At 36.3% G+C, this 6551-nt stretch overlaps 1 pseudogene across 1 annotated transcript; it reads right to left on the bottom strand.

The window, feature by feature from the left end:
* Positions 1–1305: 1305 nt before the first annotated feature.
* On the bottom strand, positions 1306–2768 carry LOC108298872 (annotated as a pseudogene). Its single transcript, XR_001822734.2, has one exon. The product of XR_001822734.2 is annotated as an integral membrane protein GPR180-like (transcript).
* Positions 2769–6551: the final 3783 nt, after the last annotated feature.

Here is a 6551-nt window from a genome sequence, read left to right on the forward strand (position 1 = left end):
AAAATGATATGGAAAGGATCCCCTCTTTTTTGATTGTTTGGAATACTTTAAGAAGGAGTGGCACCAGCTCCTCTTTGTATGTCTGGTAGAATTCAGCTGTGAAGCAATCTGGACCTGGGGTTTTTTAGTTGGTAGGCTATGACTTGCTTCCTCAACTTCAGCCCTTGTTATTGGTCTATTCAGGGTTTCGACTTCTTCCTGGTATAGGCTTGGGAGGATACAAGTGTCCAGGAATGTATCCATTTCTTCAAGGTTTACAAGTTTATGTGTATAGAGTTGTTTGTAGTAATCTCTGATGGTGGTTTGCATTTCTGTGTAATTGGTGGCGATATCCCCTTTATCGTATTTTATTGCACCTATTTAATTCTTCTTTTTTCTTTTTTATTAATCTGGCTAACAGTCTGTCTATTTTGTTGATCTTTTCAAAAAACCAGCTTCTGGATTTATTGATTTTTTTGAAGAATTTTTTGTGTCTCTGTCTCCTTCAGTTCTGCTCTGATCTTGGTTATTTCTTGTCTCCTGCTAGCTTTGGAGTTGTTTTGATCTTGCTTCTCTAGCTCTTTCAATCTTGATGATAGGGTTTCGATTTTAGGTCTTTCTTCTCTTCTCATGTGGGCATTTGTTTCTATAAATTTTCTTGTAGACACTGCTTTACATGTGTCCCAGTGATTCTAGTACATTGTTTTCAAAGAACATCTTAATTTCTGTCTTCATTTCATTGTTTATCCAGTCAACATTCAAGAGCAAGTTGTTCAGTTTCCATGAAGTTGTGAAGTTCTGAGTTAGTTTCTTAATCCTGAGTTCTAATTTGATTACACTGTGGTCTGAGAGACTGTTTGCTATGATTTCCGTTCTTTTGTATTTGCTGAGGAGTGGTTTACTTCCAATTTTGTGGTCAATTTTGGAGTAGGTGTGATGTGGTGCTGAGAATGTATATTCTGTGGATTTGTGGAGGAGAGTTCTTATGTTAGGTTTGCTTGGTGCAGACCTGAAATTCAAATATGAAATGTATTTTCCTTAATGCATAAAAAGCAGCACTTTTTAAAATCAGGGTATCACACTGATTTCATAATTGACTAGTTTAGATATGTATAAGCAAGTAATCATTTAACTGATTACTTTTTATAAGACTAGTCAACCTGAGTTAGCTATTAAGATGAGGCATTGTAAGTGGCGAATATTTTACCAAAATATCATATAGTTATTTTTCACATTTATTTCGATATAGAAATTCTTTCAATCATTTTATAATAACACTTTCTTCAAAGTTTGTTTAAGTACATTTCAAAACATTTTATTTATTACCTTTTGTTTCAGTTTTGGTACTGATTAAATGCAATTATATAAATAACATGCTCTGCTTTCACTGTTCAAGTTTTCACACTAAATGTATGAAGAAAAGTCACAGTATTTGGATCCTTATTGCACTCTTTTAACCAATTCACTTTTCCTCTCAACAAAAATCAAGTATCAGAAATGAGGGCGGCTTTTGTGTCCAGATGATATTTTCAGTGGTAGTGTTACTGAGGAAAGTGAAGAAACTTCCCAGTATACTCTGTGAGATAGAAAGTGTCTGTAGAGAATAACCAGGAAAACAGACTGACAAAGGATAACACCTATTGTTATAACCTTGTCCCTTTGGTAGTTACTAAAAATGACAGAAATGCATGCAAGAACTGGATGGCATAAAAGCTACAAGGTACAGCCTTTGGCAACTGTGATGTAGAACTCCCTTTTGAGTATACTTCTCTCCACTGTGATGATCTGATAGAGTCCACCGCCTAATGACAATGCTAGGCAAATTCTTAGAATGATTAGGAGGATCCCTGCTAAGTTGTGGTGTGAATGGTAGCTATGATGACTGGTATCTTCAAACTGTTCCCAAAGTAGCAAAATACTCTGTGTCATGACAGTGAATACTGCAATGCTGGTGGATGCAGGGGTAGAATCCCACTGGAGAGGTCTGCTTTGAGACTTCTTCATTCTATTATCCAACCCATGCATAGACTCAAAAGTAGGTATGACATCTGAATTTGGGAAGCGATGTCAAAAAATTCTGCCAAACTTCCCATAAATGGTACCCATATTCCATCTTTGGAGTAACTGAAGAAATGAATGTAATTAGCTAAAGCTGAACAAGCTGGAACAGCAATGCAGTTGCCAGAACCTTTAAAATCATGTGCATAGGTCCTCCTTTCTTAATAGCCTGCCACAATGCAGCACAAATGCAAGCAATCACAAAGTACACTAGGACTAGGAGGAAGAAGAATTCATGTAACCAGGATTCTCCAGCACTAAAATGATCATCTGGGTTTAGTAACACCATTTCAAATGGGACATCATCCAACTGATGTACCATCCTTGTCATCTTGGCATGTATACTTGTCTGCATAAAACACATGCCATGTTTGTGGAGATGGAATCTGGGACACTGTCAGATTATGTTCAGTCTGGTTCATGGTCATTGTCAATTGAGCTTTGGATGATTTTTTACTACAGCTATAACCATGACTGCTTTCCTGTGGCTTTAGCCATTCCTGAGCTTAGAACAGGTAGAGTTTAGCTTCTTTTTCAACAGCTATGGCTATGTTGTTGATTTTGACACACAGAAGAGCATGGTCACCATGGAACTTGAACTGGCCTATGCGCTGGCCCTGAGCATCTTGGGCCACTGTGCTGCTGAAGCTGCCCCACAGGGTCTTACCCTGGCTGCCCTGTGTCCACCAGCAGCACGTGAGGGCCACCACCAGCAGCCACAGCCCCACCATACCCACCTCCTGCTCTGCACAGACACCACGGCTCCCCAGCTATCCTGTTTTTAGAGGAAGATTTTGGAAGACTCAAAACTATTCTGTTTCTGCATTTTTCAATAATCCTGTCATAGAAGTTACTTACTGTCATTATTTTTTAACATAGATAATGTAAATGTCCTGGTATTCTATATCATTTTATTTTTATTTATGGCTTTAGGCATTGATTCACTGAATGATTCTTTTATTCATTCAAAAATGACATTTATTTATTATCTATTACATGTACTTTTTATCTATTTATTATCTATTACATTACAGACTAAATGGGACTGAGAAACAGAATGTTCCAGATATGATATCAGGTGATTTAACATGGAATATCCAATTTACCCTTGAGAAGAACACAGTTTCCTGAAAGTAATTATGTTGCCAAAGTTTACAGACAACTTCAGTACCAGGTCTTCGAGTTTATTGTACAATTGAATGAAATATGTTGCTTAAGAAATTGTTTGATGTTTACAATTGGCCACTAGGCTAGGCACTGGAAACAGAAATATATGCCAGTCTTGTGTGTGTGTGTGTGTGTGTGTGTGTGTGTGTGTGTATGTGTTTACCTATTCTCTAAATTAAAAACTTTACTATGGATGAGCCCATTATTATTTTTGGTAGAAATTAAAGCCAACATTGAAAGGCTAAAATAAATATTAAGTATTTTATGTGCTCACACAGACATACATAAAAAAATAGGCGAGATCATGCTATTGAAGGCTTAACATTAGTCTTTGCTTTTAAATTGTTTAGGATAGGAAATCAATTCAGGTTGCATTGCAAGGAATAAATATTAACTGTTCTACCAGTTGAGCATTGTATTGTTATTACTATAGAGTATTTCTGGGTGAGATTTAATTGCTACTGAAGCTCATCATTTATTATACACACACTTAGATTTCTTCTCATCAATATAGTATTTGCATTTACGGGTGCTCTAATGCCATGCTACTCAAAATATGGTCAATGGATCAGTAGCATCCAAATCGCCTGGGACCTAGAGATGGAGAATCTGGGATCTACTGAATCAGAATCTGGATTTTAACAAAATCCTCAGGTTATCTTATGCATCTGAAATATTGAGGAACATTGTTCTAATGTGTCAGTGCTTAGATTCATCAGGAATAAAAAGAACATAAATAATATTAACTACCAAATTATTTTTTTTTTAACTTTTTGATTTTTGAGATGGAATCTCACTCTGTCACCCATGCTGGAGTACAGTGGTTCACTGCAACCTCCACCTCCCTGGTTAAAGCATTCCCCTGCCTCAATCTCTTGAGTAGCTGGGATTATAGGCTCGTGACACCACACTCAGTTAACTTTTTGCTTTTTTAGTAAAGACGGGGTTTCACCATGTTATTGAGGCAAGTCTCAAGCTCCTGACCTCGTGATCCACCCACCTTGGCCTCCCAAAGTGCTGGGATTGCAGGCGTGAGCCACTGTGCCTGGCTTTTTTTTTTTTTTTAGCTATACTGAGAGGAATTAACTACCAAACTCTAAATACATTATTAAGATATTTTAAAATAGATATTTATAATCTATTGATACTTGAATAAATATTTATGTGAAAATTTTATTTAGCATTTTTTAAATTCTATGTAATACTTTCCACCTACCTTAAAGTTTTGGTAGAACTTTGTTGGTAGAGGCATTTGACACCATTTGGGCTGAGCACAGTGGTTCATGGCTGTAATCCCAGCTCTTGGGGAGATCAAAGTGGAAGGATCATTTGAGCCCAAGAATTTAAGACCAGCTTGGGCAACAGAGCGAAACCCTGTCTCTACAAAAAACAAAAAAGAAAAAGGAATCATTTTATATTACTTTAATAATAGCAAAGCTTATTTGATTTAAAAATAATTTTTTAAAGAACTATATTGTTTGCACATTAGCACAGACAGCCATTAAATGAGGCTGTGGAGTGCTCAAGAAGGGGACTATGGGCAGCTTTGTCACATATACACCTACACTGGCTCATAGCTAGAATGTATGCACCAAGTGCAGGAATCTCTTTTCTCTAGATACATTTATGATAGAATACTGCCAGGCAAATAGTAGTTCAATAAATATCACTGAAAGCTTTTTTTTTTCTTTGTATGTGAAGAGTCACAGATAACATTGTTGAATCATACAGGAAGACAGTACACACTAAAAAAGTAAATCAATGTGAAAAATACTTTGAGTAACATATTTTTAATACTCAGATGCTTTGCTTTTACTGGGTAAATTCTATTAATCACATTAATTACATTTTCACAGATGAGCAGATGAAGGCTGCAGTTAAATGGCTTCAGTATCATATGTCTTGACTATAATATGTCTTGATTGTAACATAACATAACATAACATAACAACATAACATAACATACAAGCTATAGTATGTTGACACTAATATTCTTCTGCCCCCCCCCCTTTTTTTGATGGAGTCTTGCTCTGTTACCCAGACTGGAGTGCACTTGTTTGATATCAGCTCACTGCAACCTCCACGGGTTCAAGCGATTCTCCTGCTGAAGCCTCCTCAGTAGCTGTGATTACAGGTGCCCGCCACCATGCTGGGCTAATCTTTTGTATTTTTAGTAGAGACAGGGTTTTGTCATGTTGGCCAGACTGATCATGAACTCCTGAGACCAGGTGATTCACCTGCTTCTGCCTCCCAATATGCTGGGATTACAGGTGTCACTCATGCCCCTGTTCCTGGCCTGCTATTCCATTTTTATAAATACTTTAGATCTTCTCCCTTTAACTGGTGAGTGTTGTGATAATTAGCCTATTTGCAAGTGAGCAGGGGGGCTTAAGTGCATACACTGTAACTGAGGAAAACATACTCATAGCTCATCCATGTTAATGACTTGTCCTTCTTTCCATCATCTTCTCTCTGATTACTGTACTCTAGAGGCAACCAGGTATTCGAGTGTGTGGCAATTATGGCCTTTAATGTGTGTTTGGAGTCGGTCTGTATCTTGACCTTGATAACTGTAAATGAGGAGAAAGCTATGACTTAATGGAAAGTACATTGGCCTGAAAATTAAAGATCTGAGTCTAATTACACCGACAATTGAGTATCTGGCTTAAAATGCAGTTCTGTTACTGATGCTGCATTGAATTTAGTCTTTTCATTTAATCATTTTCTCCATTGTTTCTTTTTTTATAGAATGAGGAATATTATACTACCTTACATGGGTATTGTTATTATCAAATTTGAATGAAACTTATTTGAGGTATATTTGTTTAGGAAGACTGATGAAAGCAGAATTTCCAAAGTCCCGGTGTGTTGAAAATGCTTCTCTTTATACTTTATATTCATTGAATTTTATTGTTTGTTCTCTTGCTTTGTATACTGGTTTTGAAAAGCTTGCTGCTAATCTGATTATCTCTCCATTGTAAATTATTTGCCACTTTTTCCAGGAGGCCTTGAAGAGTTTATCTTTAAAATCTATTTATTTTAATAAAAATATGTTTCAGAGTAATTTTCTGAGTCAATTTTCCTCAGGTGAATTTTTTTTTTGACAAAGTCTTGCTCTGTCACCAGGCAGCAGTGCAGTGGCCTATCTCTGCTTATGGCAAACTCTGCCTCCTGGGTTCAAGTGATTCTCAGCCTCAGCCTCCCAAGTAGCTGGGATTACAGGCACCAACACCATGCCCAGCTAATTATATATATATATATATATATATATAATTATATATTTTATATATATATATATAATTATATATTTTATATATATATATATAATTATATATTTTATATATAAA

Source organism: Cebus imitator, unplaced genomic scaffold, assembly GCF_001604975.1.
Source record: "Cebus imitator isolate Cc_AM_T3 unplaced genomic scaffold, Cebus_imitator-1.0 Scaffold1158, whole genome shotgun sequence".
NCBI classification, from domain to species: Eukaryota; Metazoa; Chordata; class Mammalia; order Primates; family Cebidae; genus Cebus; species Cebus imitator.